A 20,965-nucleotide genomic window follows, 5' to 3' on the forward strand; every position below is an offset into this window, starting at 1 on the left:
GACTAAAAATGAACTCCCAAAACTTACTGCACCATGAAGCTAAGGAGAAAATGTAGAACTGAAAACTGAAAAATTGGAAAAACAGCTTAGTGAAAAGCGATTACAGTTTAAAAGCAAATAGAAAGTCCTATTTTTTAATTTCTTTTCTTTATATATTTTTTTTTACAGATTTGCACATGTACAAGGTTTAAAATGCTCATGATTATTTATCACCAGTACTGACTTCAATGGATTTCCTTAAAGGGGTCATATGATGCGATTTCAAGTTTTCCTTTCTCTTTGGAGTGTTAGTGGGAACCCTGATAAAAATTAAACCTGTTAGTTAATGGCTTTAAATATATTATTTTCATTGATCTGTTGTGTTGCTTATTGCCTCCACAGAAAGGAATTAAAGAAGATGCAAGACCAAGATGAAGATGCCACTCTGACCCAGCTTGCTACAGCCTGGGTCAACCTTGCAATTGTGAGTATTGAAGTAAACATGAAAAATAATTTTCTTGGATGTTCCTTGTCTAAAGGCTGTGAGTGGGCTGGCAGCCATCGATGAGTGTCTGTTAGCCCAGTTTTTGCAGTTTGTTCTGCATCGTTTGCACTAGTTGGACCTGAGCATGTTGAAATTAAGTCGGAGACTTTGGTTGTGAGAGATCATTCTTATTGGCTGTTCAGCTTAGCCAACCAGTGCATGAGAAGAAAAACGAAAATGTTAAAATTCAAGAAGGCACACATAGAAGAGTCTTCTCATTTTACCTGAGCATATGCAAATATTTTCATAGTGACATGGATATCGGTGATGTAAGCAACCGAAGACCAACTGATCAACATGATTCACATTTAAAATAGTATGCAAGTTCTGCTTTGTTTACGGTTTGTATATCTGCAATCCTATTTCTGGTTTAATTTTTTTTGAAGATGAATACAGACTACTGCCGCCTGCTGGTATGAAAAGTTATTTACTCTGATGCAGATTCAGAAAGTATGGGCATGTCCCAATACCCACACTTACAGTCTTTGCACTTGAGCACTTGTCTACTTACATGACATATTTCCTGTATTTGGCACAAGTGTTCAAGTGGGCGTGTAAAACTTTTGCTTATCCAGTGGGACATACTTACAACATAGCAGTTGTAAAAATGTAAGTAAAGTTTTCACAGAGCCTTATTTACACATTTTGTACATTTAATACATTGCACTTCAAAATAAACTTTTATATGTCTGTTCAGAAGTCCTTCTAACAGATGACAATTTAATAATTGTGATGCTTGTAATTAAGTGATAAAATCATTGATAAATGATGTCCAAAATACACATACTCTTGCTTTTACTACCAAATTATATTTAATATCTAATTAATTTAACTTACAGTGGAAAGTTTTCCTCGACATCTCACGATTTTGGGGCATGTGCTTTCCTGAACATGATGCATGATGGGCATGGACAACATTTAACTGCAAGATGCAAAAAAAAATTATACAAAAATGTATTTCTCAAAAACGTAATTACGGATATAAGTATCAAAACAATGTCCTACTTTCAGGGATGCAAACTTGACACCTTTTGGTGAAATTCGCCGTTGTGAATTCAGAATGGGTCATTTGTATGATTCGTGTAGATCGTGTAGATTTAGAATAGTTCCTGGTTGGGGATTGTCACCCTTTTCACCCTTGGGGAGTTTGCATACCTGTACTTTATTGCACGGCATCAAAGCAGTCAATACAGCACCGTTAAGAATAACTTAAAGAGGTTGCCAACGTTTAATAAACTGTGGATTAGCTTTTTTATTCTTGCTGCTGATTTAAATGGCGATACTTCCAGTTTTAATTGTCTGTTGATGGCCTTTGATTTTTAACCAGAAATGTGCACGCTGCTTTTCTGATGAAAAATTATGAATTTTTCTGTCATTTTTCCAGTTGTCAAATCCAGTCACTTGAAATGTGTCCATTTTGGACTTATTGACATCAAATGCAAGACAAAAAAAAAAACCTGATCAGTTGTGGGACTATATTCAAGCCAGTCATAAATCGCATACCATTCATTCATGAACTTTCTACCGTTCGTAACTGGAAATGAAATTACCGGTTGATATGGCCCGAGCTCAATAAAGTTTACACATGTTTTTGGTCCGTGAGCTGGATCTCTCTCTGAACACGCACTGTCTATGGAGGCTTGGCCAGTCCCCGTTCCAGAATTAAATTACTGAGGGTGCTCTCACATATCTTTGTCCCGTCCATTGCTTTGGTTATCATGTCATGAAACTCTCTATACTGCACAATCAATTATGTGCTTCACATCTGCACTTTGTTTGTTATGAGATGATTCACGAGTGTGCAGTAGACAAAAACTCTGACCAACTAAAACGCCTCTGATTTGCCATTGCGTTCAAGAAATCAACAGAATTGAGGTTGCTTTTACTTTCGTTTGAGGGTATTTGGCACCCATATAGAACCCGGCCTGGGCTTGGCTAACCACTCCAAATTGCAGCGGGGATGACATCAGGGATTCCATGACTACCGATATGGGGGGGCCTTCCTGTTACCTTCCTGACTTCCTGTTGCATGCAGACGCTCTCAAGTGCAGAAGACTGCAAGTGTGGGTATTTGGACAGGGCCTAAGTGCTAGTTGGCTGTTGACTGTAGTCTTTTGCGGTGTGTTCGAATGCAGTTTGATGTGTCACAGCTTTTATTCTGACTGATTCGTTATTACGTGTCTTTCCAAAGAAAAATTGTCTTAGACTTTCAGCAAAATGTAATAACTTGTTTTTCTTCTAAACGCATCAATTTAAAAAATTTTTCCATTTAGATATGTACAATGTTGTAGTGAGTTGAACAGTGTGAAATGATTTTGTTTTTCTTTAAAATCTCTGGGTATGGCTATTTGTTCCATTTTTGCTGAATTGTAATTTTTTTTTCTCTCTTATCGACTAGGAATTAAATGTTTCTTTTTTTTTTTCTACCAACAGGGGGGAGAGAAATTGCAGGATGCGTTCTATATCTTCCAGGAAATGTCAGACAAGTACTCGCCCACACTGCTGCTGCTGAACGGTCAGGCTGCAAGTCACATGGCTCAGAATAAGTGGGATGAGGCTGAGTCAGTACTCCAGGATGCTCTGGACAAAGTAAGAGCCTGGATTTCAGCACAGCAAATGGCAAAACATTTTGTCTAATTTGACAAGTTTGACAAGTATAGATTGACTTTTTGGTTGAATCCAAGACCTTCAAGCTAAGTAAACAACCCAAACTCAGACCATATTAGAAATTCTATCATGAATGCACTATCACAATGTAATCAGGGCTTAATTTTTCTGCTAGTCTCTAACGTTGACCTATACAAGGCGGCAAATTGGTTGCCTGGTTCAAAACTGGAATTACTATTGAAATTGAAAGCAGAACTCATAAAGATGTGCTGCATATTGATTATTCAATGAGCTGGCTTTGGTCCACTTTTAACTGTGGTGAAATGTCTTGATTTGTCCTTCATCTTCTATAGGACAGCAGCCACCCGGAGACACTCATCAACCTCATTGTGTTGACACAGCATTTGGGCAAACCTCCTGAGGTGAACTTTCTAAACATAAATGTTCTCAGTACAGTCAGCTACAGAAGCAGTGTGGATGTTAACATGTTAAAGTCCCCATGAAATCAAAATTAAAGTGTTTTGGGTGTTAGTATCAATATGTTAGTCTTAAAGTTATCTATAAGGCAGTGTGCTCCAAAACAGTGACAAAATTCGCATTTAGAAGATATAAGCATTCAAAGCTTGCAGTTCGTCATTTCCGCCAAAACGGCTCAACGATTTTTTTTTGATGTCACATCGTACTTCAGCCTCTCATCAAACTTTCTGTCCAATTAAATGCTCTCTAGAATCCCCCTACACTATAAAATAAACGCTGAAGCCGTGACTGAAATCGGTCACTTGTCCACAGAATTAGTATTTTCTGTACAGTTAATGGCACGTAGTGCACTATATAGGGGACAGGGAACGATTCAAACAGTGTAAATATGCTTTCCATTGAGGAAAAAAAGAAGTCTGGTTTCGCGCTGTGTCACGCTAACCACCGCACCGCACACACACTCTGCTCCGGTCCAGAGACACGATAGCACGGAGCGGATCACATGCGCGAGTCGGCGCAGACCACAAAATGTATAGGAGCTATTTGAATTCTACACAGAATGCTATATTTTATAGCAATATGGATGATTCCATTCAGGAAAAAAAGAAGTCTGGTTTCGCGCTGTCACGCTAACCGCACACACTCTGCTCCAGTCCAGAGACACGATAGCACGCAGCGATCACATGCGCGAGTCGGCGCAGACCACAAAATGTATCGGAGCTATTTGAATTCTACACAGAATGCTATATTTTATAGCAATATGGATGAGATTGTGGCTGGCATACCCTGTCAAATGCGACTTTACGGAGCTCACCGGCTCTGAACGGCTCTAGCCCAAGCTGTGATATAAACGAACGCTATTGGCTATTTTAAAAAGGGGCGGGGCTGCTTGATATGTCCCACCCTGTCTTCCTGTTTCAGTTAAAATGACGTCAACACAGAGTAACGCTGCGTGTTTCTAAGCATTTCAGGGGACTTTTAAGATTAAAACTATAATCTGCATGCTGAGGAAGCATTAGTTGTGTAAAGGAGAGCAGAGATGTTCATAGTTCCTTTGTTTCTGCACAGGTGACAAATCGATACATGTCTCAACTGAAAGATGCACACAAGTCACATCCATTTGTTAAGGAATATATTGCTAAGGTAAGGTTATTTAGTGTGAGACGGGACATCTTGTTCTGTTTTTCTTTTTTGAGAGCATATAGTGAAGGCATTATCTGAGTAACTGAAAAAATTAAGTACTAAGTTTAATAAAGACATTGTAAACTCAATTATGTTCCCACAGGAGAATGAATTTGACAGGCTTGCCATACAGTACGCCCCCAGCGCCTGAAAGAACTACAGTTTTAGTTTGTCTCCTACAATGCAACACAATATTATTTTTCCTCTTGACACTTTTTTTTTAAATGCATTAAACAAAATAACATTCATATGTTTGAGATTTTTGTTTGCTCTGTCTTTTTGACATGCCCAAAAGCTCTACAAACATTCCTGTATGATGGTTAAATAAACGTTTATCAAACATAATGTTTTTATGTTAATGAATATTCATATTGTGATTTTTTTAAAAAGTGCAAAAACTGTGTGAAATGTCTTCATAACACATCAGTTCACCATACTGATTGTCAGTTCATACAAAATAATAATATGGGGTATCTTTAGACCATTTCCATTAAATTATTCTTAATTGAATGTACTTATAATCAGCATTGTGTAACGTTACATTATTGATATAAATGAAAGTTACTGTAAAAAGTGTTGCCCTATACAGACGTGTACCTCTTATCATCAAATGCTCCAAACTATTGTTTTATTTTAACTGGATTTGAGATTACAAAACAATAACGGACAGCTCATTTCTCATGTTATTTTTTTGGGAGAACAGCTTGTATAGCACAGAAGCCTTTAAATGACAGTTTTTCACAATTGCCAAGGCATTTCCTGAAACCTTTACCCATTTTCTCACAACTTTAAAAACAATACCAGTTTTTCAAACTAAAATTCACAAAATAATTTATATATAAAAATGTTTTTATAAAGATTACAGAGCATTCATTAGACACTTCATCAAAAATGGAGAGCAAAGCACTTAGGGCATGTTTATACTGAATTTAGATTTTTTTTTTAAATTTTTTATTGTATTTAGTAAATGCATTTTGCAATAAAAAAGTATAGGAATCACTTAATACTATAGGAAACTGAATACTGTGAATATACTGTATATTTTAAGTACTGAAGGTAATATAGTAATAAATGTCTGTATATTCAACCCTTGCAATCTGTAAAAATACAGGAGTCCAACTTCAAAAGTTCAAAGGAAACTAAATGAAAAGCATGCTAGAGTATAGAATATACTCTGCCTCTTCATCACGTCTTCGAGCTGGGTCTGGGTCTGGCTCTGGCCAGGGCCCAGAGGACATTGTCCACATCACAGCCAATGTTGCTCCTTGCCAGGCAACGGGCAAAAAACCATCTGGTGTTGTGAATCCAGTCTTGACAACACTTCACACCTGTGTCACCACATGACAGTTCAGGCCAGTCCATTGCCTGGAAGAGATTTTCTCTGATACTTGTATCCACCTTTTTCCTGAACGCCGAAGTCTCTGGTGTTTCTAGTCAAATAAGCCTATGAAATATTGTTTTAAAAAGCACATGGCACCATAATTTCGTCACTTTACAGTGTCGCAATGACCGTCTTTTTGCAGTAACTCACTTAGTTTAATGAGTGGGTAGATGACATGAAACGACGCGCTGTTAACTGCATTGACAACAGATGAGCGCACATATCCAACATACAACTCCCGATCGGGGTGAAGTTAGGTGGATTTTGTCCAAAATGATAATAAACATAACATTTCTCAAGAGCAATTTTTGAAGGGGACACAAATAATACAGCAAAAATTGTACTTGAAAGGATATGTATACACGGGGGAAAGCCTTACTACTATTAGTGCAGCAGGGAGACCGTGCCAAATTAGACAACTTAAAGCTGTTGTGGTCGCACCGCGACAGCGCTTGTGTCCGTTGTAGACATTACGATCCGTCACAGGGTTGTCAAGTCTGCGGTTTTCCTGTGGAATTGGGCTACTTTATCACTGTTGCCGCGGGTTGTTTTTCATGTCCGCGGGTTGAAGTGACCCCAATAACGTGTATTTTAGCCTCCAGAACACGGATTTTTACCGGGGGACCCTCTCGAAACGCGGTTAGTTGCAAGGTCAGATTTAGTGATTTGGGGGCCCTAAGCAAATGTTAGGTATGGGGCCCCAACACAATAACTAAGCATGCTCTTTTATGCCTAACTCTTATTTTGCGCTCTCTCTCTCTCTCTCTCTCTCTCATAGTTTATTTACCTCTTCACAACTTGTGAAAATTTGACGCTCTCCAGAACACAAATACACACTGGAGCGTTTGTCAAATATTTTTCGCCAATATCAGATGGTGAAAAATATCAGACCCCCTGATGCCCCGGGGCCGCTTACCTCGCTTATTGGTCCGCCCCTGAGTTTGGGCTAGCTTTGAGTAGCAATTGGGCGGGTTTTGTTGTGAAAACCTGGCAACCCTTTCCGTCAAGTAGGTAAGGTTATTATTACTAACATGGCGGACTCATCGAAAAATACATTGGCATCATCTGTATTAAAGTGAAAATAATCACTTCATGCGATGTTTAAGTGAATAAAATAGCCATGACATCCTTACTTACTGGAGTTCCACAACTAATGACTTTGTTCTCTCTCACTGGACATGTGTGTGTAGGTGATGTAAAAGAGGAAAGCAGGCATTTGGACCAAAGCACTGTGAGGCAAGGGAGGGGGAGACTCAAAATGTTTCTAAAACGCATTTTTGCCCCGTTTGTGTTGTTTTACTACTTACAATTATTTAAAGTATAAAACATAGGTATTTACAATACACAGCATGGCTTTTAATAATATTTTTAGGGGGGACAACCCTCAAATGGGGGGGGGTCCTGTCTCCCCCTCCCCACCCCCCCATTTTTCCTTTCTGTTTGGAGTAATCGTCGCTTCGGCCGGACAGGGCATCACAGTATGGTAAGGGGCGTAACATTTCCGTCACACGCTTGAGGTATTCGGCCAATCACAACGCACTGGATAGCTGGCCAATCAGAGCACACCTCGCTTTTCAGACCGATGAGCTTTGTAAAAATTGACGCGTTTCAGAAAGGCGGGGCATAGAGGAGAAACAATAATGTACAGTATGTGGAAAATAATGTGGTTTTGGGACTTTAAACCGCATAAACACATTTCACTACACCAAATACACAAAATAATGTTCTTTTTAGCAACATCATATGAGGCCTTTAAAAAAGCGCGAAGCAGTGGCGTAGTACAAAATTGCGGGGTATACTCTCTGCAAAAAACTAGACTACACCACTGCCGTTTTAACATGGATTTCTATGGAGACCGCAAGACGAGAGCGTCCAAACGGAACATGGAATCCATCATGGCGGCGCTCATCAGTTACTCAGGAAGAAGATGGATAAATAAAAATGAAATAATTTAGTAAGTGATATACATTAGAAAGACAAACTTCTGCAATAGTGTATTTGTAGCAGTCCTGATTTGCATACACTACAATATACTGCAGTTTACACTAACTGTAGGCTCAGAATTGTGGTAGCACAGAACTGTACTGTAAGCATCAGCTGAAAATGTCTGAGTGTACACTTACATGCACATACTGATATCGTAGATCTTTGACCCTTTCTGAGTTGTGCTCAGAGGGTACAGTCAATGGTTGAAAGGCTGACACTGTTGATACCTTCAAAGTGTATCTTCAACTACTCTTTGCTGAATTTCGGATGGCATTGTTTTTATGACGTGACGTGTGGACCATATAAACAATCAGAGCCTCTGTTGGGAGAACATAGCAGGCTTTCCACCCTCACGTGCTGGTCTTGCAATTCTACAAAAAGAAAGAGAGCACTTACAAATGTATACATACAGTAAAAATATTAATGGAAATTAATTCAATAAATAAAATGTTGTGTGGTTATTCCATGAATAAGATGCATCACATTTTGTCAAATGGTTTGATCACAAAAATTTGGAGTTGTGTGTAAATGATGACAGCTTGGTAGCTGTGTTTTCTGTTTTGCAACACAAGCGCATCACAGTGTGAAATGTGTTTTAGTGAGTGAGAATGTGTTTAGAGTTTTGCAAAAAGAGTGCATGAGATTTGCAGAAGGTGTAATAATTATCTGAATTTCTTTTGCCGAAAGACTGATTTATTTGACAAATGGGTTTAAGCCACTGAGCATTTGATTCAGAGAATGGGGTTTAGTGTTTTTGCAATTAAGAAAAACTGAAATGCAACAGATTATCATAGCATATAGGCCTAGTTTATAATTGGCATTTTCACATTACTTGCTCTCATATATCCTGTAGATATCCAAGCAAGATCAAATCAAGCTTTGTAGACATTTGAATCAAATGAACAAGTACAACACATGTGGTTGTTCAACCAACGATGTCAGGTGTTATTTTATTTAATTTTATTAAAAATAATTATGAATTAAGTTACATTTATATGTACTATAATTTTGTATTTCTTTTTTTTTTTTGTATATCTTTTTTTTTAGGGAACAGTGAACGGATAATAAAAATCAACATTGTTCTTTATCATGAAATGTCTTTAAAAACTTTTATTAAATATTAAGTATTATTAAGAAACACTCAATATTTTGTTTTAATTACAAATGTCTTTATAATACCACTATAGTTCTTTGTACACCCATTTGACCTCAGACCTAAAGATGCTGGAGAGTGCAAACTGCTCCTGTTTTCCATTTATAGTGTTTTCCAGGGCCCTCCTTTCACGGTACACATATCACTTCCCTTCCCTTTTTTATGCATAAGCAGCAATGCTGCACTTTGCAAAAATATCATAAGCAGGAGGTGATACATCATAGTCCTGGCTCACAGGGAATGTTCTGTAAATTAAAACAACATTCTTTCACGATTAACAGTCTTGAAAAATATATACTGTAAATGTTATCGGCCTATTCATCTAACATCTTTATGTAAAAAAAATGTTTTCCTAACATTCCCATAAAGCTAAGAAAATATTTTTTAAAGAACATTTGTAAAGCATTCTAACAACTTTAAACATAACAGGCTGGAAGTAGATACTAAGTTTAATTAATTTATTTATTTAGCTTCATTTTGTGTGTATGAGCATTGGGAACATTTTGGTACAGTACACAATGCTCATTTTTAACTGCAAAATATGTCAAAATGCAATGTGACCTTAATTGTAGAAAGAACAGAAAGTGTGGGCACAGTGCTGACTCAGTTTGTCCCAATGAAGGAAATTACATCTGTTTTTTTCTTTTTCTTTTATTTAATAAAGAAAAATCAGTCATATCACAAGACTGTCTAATGTAATCTGATCCCAAAATAGTGTGTGAGTTGCCCAAAAATAATTTCCATTGTTTTGCTGACATCTAAGACTTTGTGTATGCCTCATTCATCACTGCTAAAATACAAACAATGGTGGTGTCATCAGTAAATGCGATGATGCGGATGCTGAAATGAAAATGCAGTCATAGGTGAATAGTGAATGGCCTGATATTTAGAGCTGAGACAGCAGCTCTGTGTAATACAGGTGCTCTGAGAAAAAAAAAAGAATGTTTTGTTAGCACATAATGTTTGCAGGTTGATTTCTATATCGTTCTACCTAAGACATTAATACTACCTGTTCATTGTAGTTATTATGTTTTAATGGATGTGAATGCAAAGCTGGGTCCAAACGTCTGAGACCTGAACACAGCTTGACCCATTAAAGAAGCCAATATGAACAATGAAGACCGTAAGTCAAAGCTGAAGATAATCAGTTGACTATAAGAATAACAGCAAATCAATCTGTTTTTTTTTCTTCCTCAGACGGAGTTATTATTATTATTATTATTATTGTGTGTGTGTGTGTGTGTATTTAACATTTTCTTTTAATAATTCCCTTCAAGGCTGAGTATTGTCAGAACCTCACTGGAACAGAACATTAATAAAAAAATAAAAAATTGAGCTGATATAAACTACTTACGATTCGTTGTCAGATTTAAACATATAGACATAACATATATATATATTTTTAAATAACACATTTTCCATATGGTCTCAGGGTTTTGTACTTCACAGATAGGTTATGCCTTACTAAATATGCTGTCATGGCAACGGAGTTGTAAAGTTGGATGCAACTTTGCAAAAAAAAAAGTAAGAATTTTTTCATACTAAAATCATGCTAACATGCATCTTATGGTGATACTTTTGAAACAGTGAGTATTTTAAAGAGTGACAAGTGAAGATTTATTTTTGTGGTAATAAACATTATGCTACAAATGCTGTTGATTGAACTTACCGAAGCTGGAAATGTAACCTAAGAAACACACACATACTGTATATCATAAGACAAGGATGAATAAATGACCAAGTGGGTCACATTTTAAGTACTCCTGTTATTATGTTTACCATATTGACCACCTGGAGGCTGCCTGATAAAAAAAATCAAGTGCCCAGTTTGAGATAGATTTACTCAGCTCTGGGAGTTTTAAGATCTTTTTTGACATATTTATAGTGTTGAAGGTGGAGCTGTGGGCAATAAATCAGTACACACATCCCAGTATATGTATGAACAGCTCAAGGACCGCTTGCAAGGTTGGAGAAGTGGTGCCATGCATTGATTTATTTGTTCAGTATGAAGCTGCAGAGGGTCCAAGGATTCATGAATGATACTGTCAGAAGAGGACAGAAGTGACCACAGTTTGACAGTAGTCTGTTTGAAACAAGACTGAAAGCTCAGGATGAGTCAATGAACTCTTGAAAATGTCAGTGCAGACCGGGTCCAGCTGCTTTGCACAGGTTTGATGACTCGTGGTGAGATGCCATCTGGTTGCATTACTTGTTTTCACCTGCTAAGAACCTTGAACAGAATTTGCAAGTTCTCCCATTTCACAGAAATCATTTTGTTGGTCTGGTATGATGTCGCCAGTGATTGATGCAGTTTTTGTTTATGTTTAGCAGTAACAACCCACATAGCAAGCGATCTTGGCCCGAATGTGGCCTCAAGCTGGCACTGCTGGCCTCCTGTCGGCAATGGCATGTACTCTTTCAGCCAGAGCTGGGCCATGTCTGGCAATGATGGCACAGTGTGGATCACGGCAAACAATATGAGGGCCGACTGTTGGTGGGAGGAGTGTGGCCCAAATCAGGCTTGTGAACTGACAGCATATTATGTGACACATGGTCAACAAGATAAATAAATTATTGCATGATAAAGGTTAAATGATCACAGAAATTTCAATGAAGTGTAGGATTGTTTAAATATAATCTTTGAAATGGCAAGTCAAAACAGAATGAGTTATCATTTCAAAAGTAAGCAAATTAGTAAATCTGTAAACTGCATTAAACTTCACTTAATTATAAATGATTATTCTCAGTACAAATAATCTTATAATCCTTACAGAGAGACCCTTACCAAAAAGTAGTATACTTCAAGTTTATTTTATTAAGTATACTTAAGTAAAGTTCAAGTATATTTTTAAGTATACTTTATGTAGCAAGTATACAAATATCAGTGTACTAGTAGTATACTTGTAAATGCACAAGCATTCAATAAAATGATCATAAAAGTATTTGAATTTTATCCAAATCTTCAGTATCCATGTGATGCTTTGTGTGAGGAACAGATCCAAATTCTCAAATTCAGCGATATTTATCTCCTTCCTCTGTAACTATTAGTGTTGGGTCGTTCTTGAACGATTCGTTCATTTTGAACGAATCTTTAATGTGACTCGGGAGGAACGAGTCGTCTCGGGGAGTGGTTCGTTCAGTCGCGCATGCGCAACATCCTATAGGTTCTGTACGGCGCAGCCTTCTAAATGAGACACAGCAATAGTAACAATTGCAAAATTTGCCATTTCAAGAAGTTTTACAACAAGTTTTACGGCAGTGATATCAAACGCTCATTGGCTCTCACGGGTTTTGTCATAGATTGCGACATGCCGTGTTTACAGTGATGTGTGTTTGTATGAGAAATGCGCACCTTCACGGAGTGGATTGGGATATTGTCAGCGTTTAACAACTTAAATTATGCCCTGCTCCTCACACTAAACTATTATATTCCACCTGAGAGAGCTGCGACTGCAACACATCATCATTTGAACTGCTGTGGTACTGCTTTTTGACATTACTGCAATAAATAAATTATTGTGATTAAGTTTACACTTGTCTGTCTGTTACGTTTCTCTTATAAGTTAGACTGTATACTGTATAAATGTTTAGTGTCCTTTGTAAATATTGTACATTTCAGCATCTCTCCAAATATACCAAAAGTTTTTGTACTAGTAACGTTACATGTTGCGTAATAATAGCTACATTATGTATAAGATAGATTTGGTTGATTTGTTCTTTATAAAAAATAAAACCTTTTTAAATGCAATACTTTTTTTATTGTACAGTTACAATGATTTGTGGATTTTAAGGATGACTTTCTATTCAGTTAAATGTACTTTATTGGTATAGTTTGTGTTTAAATTACCAAAACATTTAACAAAAAATGGCAATTGCTGTAAAAGAAATACAAAATGCAATAATTTCGCATATTAAAGGCAGAGTAAGTGGTTTTTCAAAAACACTTTAGAAAATTGATTCGGGCCGAATCGCAAAACAAACTTGTAGCCAATCAGCAATAAGGGGCGTGTCTACTCGTGATGTGGAGGAGAGCGCGTTCAGTGCATGGGACGGACATTAGCCGAGCCGAGCGACAGAAAGATAGAGATGGCGGATAAAAAACAAAAGAGGAAAACGTCTGGTGTGGCCCTTGTCTTTAATCCAGATCTTTGCGGTATGTGGGCAGAGGGAAAATGGTTTGTGTGGACCAAAGCTGGGCCAGAAAAAAATTGCTATGTGGGAAGGTAACCAAAGTAATAAATACACTAAATAACAAATTTCAGAAAAAGTTAGTGAACACTCTTCCTTTTTGACTACACAAATTTTCAGTGATTTTTATGTCTCATCATGTCATTCTGCAGTCTCTCACTCTTTTCATAGAAATGCAAGTTAGAAGTGAAGTCAAAAGGCCTCAAAGGACTTAGGTTTTACTTTCATGGTGAACAAAAACTCTTTGATGCATGGACAGAAAGTCAGAATTAGGGCTGCACGATAAATCGCATGCGAGACCCCTGCTCTAGAACGACTGTGACAGAAACCCAGGCAGCCTTAGCAGGAACTTCTGGAACCAGAGAGGTTGAGAAATTAAGATAATGGGATAGGAGCAGTCTTAGACACCAGCTCTGGCAGGAGCTACAAGAAATACTGGGCAGCCTTGGCTGGACTTCAGGGATGGCAATGGGATTAATCTCTGGGGTGTCACAAGAGTGGATATGACAAGAAAGTATGTGAGCCTGCTGATCCTGACAAGAACTTTTGGGAAGTTCTGGAATTGTGGTGGCCAAGACACCTTGAGATGTGTTGACAGGAAGCTCCAGTACTGCAGGGACCAAAAGACAAGAAGCTCTGGAAATGTAATGGCTGCATCAACAGGACCTTCCAGGCTGGGACAGAGAGCTGTGTGACCAGGGCAGCTATCAAAGGATGCCCTGAGACAGGAACCTCCATGGTGCCTGTGCCACAGACCTCTCTGACCACAGTGGGTTTTGGGGCAGTAGCGAAACTTTAGAGTGGCCTTCACGAGGATTTTTGCAGTGGCCATAACAGGAACCTTTTGAACCTGGTCATTCACGGCAGGAAGCTTAGTGCATTTCAAGCAGTGACCTTACATTTACATTTGCATTCATTTGGCAGACGTTTTATACAAAGTGGCTTACAATTGAGGAATACAACAAGAAATTCATCATCAAGCCAGTGCAAAGAGATGAGAAGAGGTGTGATATGGGCTGTCTTGGGCTTGAAAACAAGAATTGAAAACAAGATGTGCTGCTGCGTTTTGAATCATTTGCAGAGGTCTGATTGCACATGTTGGAAGTCCAGCCAGAAGAGCATTGCAATAGTCCAGCCTAGCTGTTTTGCATGTTCTGTTAGGAATGGTCTGTTCTTTCTAATGTTTTGTAGAGCAAACCTGCAAGATCATGCTGCTTTTGCAATATGATCTTTCAAGGTCAGCTGATCATCAAGGATCACCCCAAGATTCCTGGCTGAACTCGATGGGATTATTGTTGATGAACCTAGCTGGATGGTGAAATCATGCTATAGAGTCAGAGTGGGAGGGAAGACGAGAAGCTCCGTCTTTGCAGGTTGAGCTGCAGGTGATGTTCTTTCAACCATGCCAAGATGCCTGCCAGGCAGTCTGAGATCTGTGCAGGTATCATTGGATCATCTGGTTGAAATGAGTGGTAGAGCTGTGTGTCATCAGCATAGCGATAGTAAGAAAAACTATGTGCCTGTATGATGGGTCCCAGTGAAGTAGTGTATATAGAGAAGAGGAGGGGTCCAAGAACTGATCCCTGAGGAACCCCATTGATCAGTTGATGTGATTTGGATACCTCTCCTCCCCAAGCAACCTTGAAGGACGTACCTGTGAGGTAAGACTCAAACCAGTGGAGTGCAGTTCCGGTGATGCCCAGTGATGAGAGTGTGGACAAAAGGAATTGATGATTAACAATGTTGAAAGTAGCAGATAAATCTAGTCGAATGAGAACTGATGATTTGGACTCTCAGATGAATTTAAAACCATTTAAAACCAGATTGGTTAGTGTTCAGCTGGTTGTACTGTAAAAGGAATGAAGACACTTGGTTGAGAACAATGCGTTTGAGTGATTTTGCTGTGAAAGGGAGGAGAGAGATGGGCCTGTAACTTTCAACAAGTGAAGTGTAGGTTTTTTGAGCAGTGGGGTTACCCGACCGTGTAGATCTCAGGCTGAAACAACTATGAAAAAGCACCCTGAGTCAGAACAGATTTATAGGCAAGAACAGACATCCCTATGCAAGTAATTTTTCAAGCTGTACAATTTTTCATCTCAAGTCATAGCTCCATGTAAATTCAAGGCCTGCCAGTCCTGCAAGACGCTAAAGCGTGTGTCCATGCTTGTGCCCTCTTCTCCATGTGAATGGGACCTGAAACAAAAACAGAAATCATCTCCCCCGAAATTTACTGCACTTATAACAGATTTGATTGGGAAATTTCATACCATTACACAATAGAACATGGGTGTCCAATCCTGCTCCTGGGGGGCCAATGTCCTGCTGCGTTTTGCTCCAAAACACTTGTATGGAAGTTTCTAATATTCCTGAAGACCTTATTAGTGATTTCAGGTGTGTTTAATTAGGATTTGACATAAACTTTGCAGGATAGTGGCCCTGCAATAGCATGACCGGACATCCCCTCAAAAGACAAACAGCAGCCAAAAAACATGCATAAAAAGGGGAGGCACAATTCTTAGAACATAATAAATAAACATATTTCATAAAATATTAGCATATGGATCACTGGGAAAACTAAAACTTCTTTCAACAAACATCTTTCTCATTACTTTCATTCATGAGATTAAAATTGCTGGTTATGACAGCAACTCATATGGTGTCAATCGAGTTTAAGTACTATACCATAATAGTTATTGTAAGAAGATCTTTTCAGCAGTCAGTTTGATCTCCAGAGTGTCCTTGTTGAAAAGGAGGTTCTCCATCTTAATGTCCCAAATGTAAGACCCCTGGGAACGCCACCTGACAGCCACTTCAATGGTTTGCCTTGTGAACTCCTCACTTCTGCTGTAGTGCTCCCAAAAAAGAGGCTGCTGTAGTGCTCCCAAAAAACAAGCATGTCCTCGGAGGGTGAAAGGTGCTCCAAGACCATTATGTAGTGGTCAGGGTGGTTCAGTCAGTCCAGCAGCTTAATGATGTGAGGTCAGCTTGAGGATCTTTACTGTCAGGGTCACCTCTACAGGAACTGGTTTAGAAAGAACAGTCTAGATAAAAGACAGTTTTTATGATGTTTGTTGAAAGTGGTTTCTCAAATAAGGATTTAGGACAAATTAAAAGCTATTTATCCAATTAGGTATTTGTAATGTTTTCATTAATCTAAAATATTATTAATTGAAAACTGTAACAGAGAGCACAGCCTACATACAAGGCTGATGCATTGCATATCCTCAGTCTTTGCTGCAAATTTCAGAGCCACCTGAAGGTCATCCTTGTAATGGTCCCTTCAGAGACCAAGCCAAATCCACCTTCCCCTTTCTTATTACCAATGCCAAAGTTACAGAAAATGTGATCAATTAAAATTGAAATTTTACTCTGCTTAATTATATAACAAAGCAGTTTCCTTTAGTGTGACATGCTATATTTATTCTCTTTTTTTTTTTTTTAAATTTCGGATTCTAATAATTATACTTGTAGTCTTATGACTTAATATTAGCAGGAATGTTTAAATGAACTGAAATTTTTTTTTTAAATAATAAAAGTGATTAAAATTATTAGAAAAAAAAAATATTAAAAATGGAAGGAGACTCCTGATGATCATTGTGATGTACATGTGATGTCCTGTAGAGAAGTAGTCTACAGAGAGAAACATCGACCAAATAAGTCTTTTCAACCAAATCATCAACCAAATAAATCCCCCACCTGAAGTGGTCGGTGGCAGTGGTTGTGTTTCCTCTGCCTGCCACATGAGGGCAGCATATATTACTTTCATGCCCGTCATCCCTCTACCATTTTACTTGTCCTTTGGTTGTTTGTGAACATACTGGAAAATGTAAATGTACTGCCCTTTAAACTGATGTCAAATTATTTCCAACAGTCTGTGTTGACTAACTTCTCTAACACTACTCAACACAGAGCTATGACGACATAGCACAACTCCCCTGGGGCCTGTTTCATAAAACAAGTTTACCAAATACAGGTGCATCTCAATAAATTAGAATGTCGTGGAAAAGTTCATTTATTTCAGTAATTCAACTCAAATTGTGAAACTCGTGTATTAAATAAATTCAATGCACACAGACTGAAGTAGTTTAAGTCTTTGGTTCTTTTAATTGTGATGATTTTGGCTCACATTTAACAAAAACCCACCAATTCACTACCTCACCATATTCTAATTTGTTGAGGTAGTGAATTGGTGGGTTTTTGTTAAATGTGAGCCAAAAACAAAAACCCACCAATTCACTACCTCACCATATTCTAATTTGTTGAGGTAGTGAATTGGTGGGTTTTTGTTAAATGTGAGCCAAAAACAAAAACCCACCAATTCACTACCTCACCATATTCTAATTTGTTGAGGTAGTGAATTGGTGGGTTTTTGTTAAATGTGAGCCAAAAACAAAAACCCACCAATTCACTACCTCACCATATTCTAATTTGTTGAGGTAGTGAATTGGTGGGTTTTTGTTAAATGTGAGCCAAAAACAAAAACCCACCAATTCACTACCTCACCATATTCTAATTTGTTGAGGTAGTGAATTGGTGGGTTTTTGTTAAATGTGAGCCAAAAACAAAAACCCACCAATTCACTACCTCACCATATTCTAATTTGTTGAGGTAGTGAATTGGTGGGTTTTTGTTAAATGTGAGCCAAAAACAAAAACCCACCAATTCACTACCTCACCATATTCTAATTTGTTGAGGTAGTGAATTGGTGGGTTTTTGTTAAATGTGAGCCAAAATCATCACAATTAAAAGAACCAAAGACTTAAACTACTTCAGTCTGTGTGCATTGAATTTATTTAATACACGAGTTTCACAATTTGAGTTGAATTACTGAAATAAATGAACTTTTCCACGACATTCTAATTTATTGAGATGCACCTGTAAGCCAGGTTTATTTTAGTTAGTCTGACGTATTGTCAGTTCATGTGGTTCAAAATAAGTCTTGGATGACATTTTGGATGTCGCCCTCTGACCCATCCATTTCAGGTCTTGGAGTCTCTACTAATGAGCTGATGAGTTCAGGTATGTTTGATTAAGCATAGTTTGAAAATGTGTACTGTTGGTGTGTGTCCTGGCATAGCAGTCTGGCTGTGGTTGACATAATGCTATAAAATTCTTGGACATTGCATGATGATGATGATGTAGGCGGAGTTGCATTTTAAAATGACAAAATTCACAAAAATCTGTATTAACGCATATAATGTGTTTAAATTGTAGCATACATTGTACGTTGTAGGCCTTTAGAAGACATGGTCTTTTTTGAACAGATATAAATATGTCTTAGATGCACAAAGTTACCATGATAGCACCATCACCAAAAATAATTAATTGTGCCTGCACTGCTTTACTATAACACACATGCTCATTGTGACCGCTAATATTATGTTAGGTTAGAACAGAGACCGACTACTGCCGGTGACACAAAGAATAATTTCTTATTAATGTTTGTAATTTCCCAATAATTTGTCTTAATATATGTATATGCTCAAAAGCCTGTTGTGTCATGTCTGATACATACATTTTAACATGATTTTTCTGAAAATTGATAAATGGATAATCAAGTAATATGAATCTTGAAATATTACTAACACTATAACTATTATTCTTGCTTTTACTAAAAATCATTAAAAATAAGAGGAAAAAAATACAGTTTTTTAAATTGCTGTTATAGCAGAACGTTTTGGATTGATTTGGACGACATTCTTTGTAAGTCTTAAGGTATGAAAGTTAATCTTACTAAAAAAATTAGGCTATATAGATATGGCAACCAAATGTGGCATTTATTATCAATCAATATTTAATATTGAAGATTGAAATGAACCATAACAAATTACTTCTTGGTTTGAAAAGCTTTTAAAACATTTATATCATGATGCCATAGATCTAATGTACTGCATTTTGATGGACGTGTAAGCGAATAATGTCATGTAAATTGGTTATACATTTATTATCAAATAAAAACAATTCACTCAAGCAATTCATTCTAAAACACTGATATATTCATGGTTGAAACTCAACTACTGTGTGTTGCTCAGAGGTGTGGTTCATTCTGGCTTGGCTGCATTTGGAACTATTTTCACTGGCGGAGCAAAAACAAACGAATGAATGAATGAATGAATAAATGGCAATGTCTATATTGTAGAAGTAAGTCAATATTAACTTCTTGTTTCCTATACTGTTGTATAAAATCAATAACACACTATGGCTGAGTCACAGCCCTGCTAATCTTGGAACAACTGCATTATGCATTCTGATCACAGAAATTGCTACTTCTCTCCCAAAGAGTATAACTTCAGAAAACGTTAGATTTAGTTTTTATAGAATGATTGCAAGAATATTGCATGTTTATAGAAGCTTCAAAGCTTCAGTTCCTATTCATTGTAATTGCGTGGAAAAGAGCAACTAGCACATTATTCAAAACGTCTCTTTTTGCATTCCACAGAAGCTATACGGGTTTGAAACAACATGAGGGTGAGTAGATGATGACAGAATGTTAATTTTGGGTGTACTATCCCTTTAATTGTTGTTGATGGATTAGAGATGCAGTCTTAATTAGTGTAATTAGAGCACTTCAAAGCAAAGTTCAAAGTGACAGTTATTTACCCTCTTTATTGGATAATCCAGTTTTCCACCACCAAATATACAACTACTTCAGGCCACAAAGTTTGATAAATGCCTTCACTCTGAATATCTGCTTTATCTGTAGCTGCTATACCTGATTTTGATTTGATCAATTGCTTGATAATGCATGTTTCTTTATTCAAGAATCCAAACCCACATTAAAACATGCACAAAATATTATTAAATATCATTGAAACCCAAATATAATTTTCAAAAAAATAAAATTATATAAAAAATGAAATGGCCACAAAATCTAAACAAACAAAAAAAATTGTGCAGATGTCCAACTGTCCAATTTTTTCCCCCGTGTTGCCTTCCTCTCATCTACAGTTATTAAGTGAGCTTTTATTAAGCTTGCCTGAGGCCTGTTTAATACAGCTCACAGCTTCACTCTCTCTCTCTCTCTGGTATACAAGAGAAAAGCACACATACAGCCACGCTGGTCAGCTAGATGTTAGTCTACATGTCTTATTCTGTACATTTTGTGATGGCAATGTTTGTCGTTGAATGTTTAGTTATACGAGTGGTAATGAAAGTGTTTATGGAATATGGAAATTATTATGACACTTTTATTCATTTGATAAATTCCTATTTTAATATTCTTAAAAGTTATATGTTTTTGTTGCAACCCAGAATGATGAAAGGCACTGTTCAGCCAAAGAGAAAATTGGAACAAGTGTATGCTAAAACTACTCTGTCTTATGATTTAGTAGTTCTGGCTTGAGAAGTGACTAACAATGGGGAATTTTATCTGCTTATTAACAGAGGGGTATATGCTGGGTAGAGAGGTGAGTGTATGCATTTCCTAACATATAATTGTTTTTTTGTTTTTTTACAGTTTTTTTTTGTG

The 20,965-nt window shown here is 37.3% G+C and overlaps 1 pseudogene; it reads left to right on the top strand.

The window, feature by feature from the left end:
• LOC107751864 (coatomer subunit epsilon-like) overlaps nt 1-5,169 on the top strand; it is a 7,248-nt pseudogene extending 2,079 nt beyond the window's left edge.
• Nucleotides 5,170-20,965: the final 15,796 nt, after the last annotated feature.

The sequence above is a fragment of the Sinocyclocheilus rhinocerous genome, unplaced genomic scaffold (assembly GCF_001515625.1).
Source record: "Sinocyclocheilus rhinocerous isolate Xijiao unplaced genomic scaffold, SAMN03320098_v1.1 scaffold351, whole genome shotgun sequence".
Taxonomy (NCBI): Eukaryota; Metazoa; Chordata; class Actinopteri; order Cypriniformes; family Cyprinidae; genus Sinocyclocheilus; species Sinocyclocheilus rhinocerous.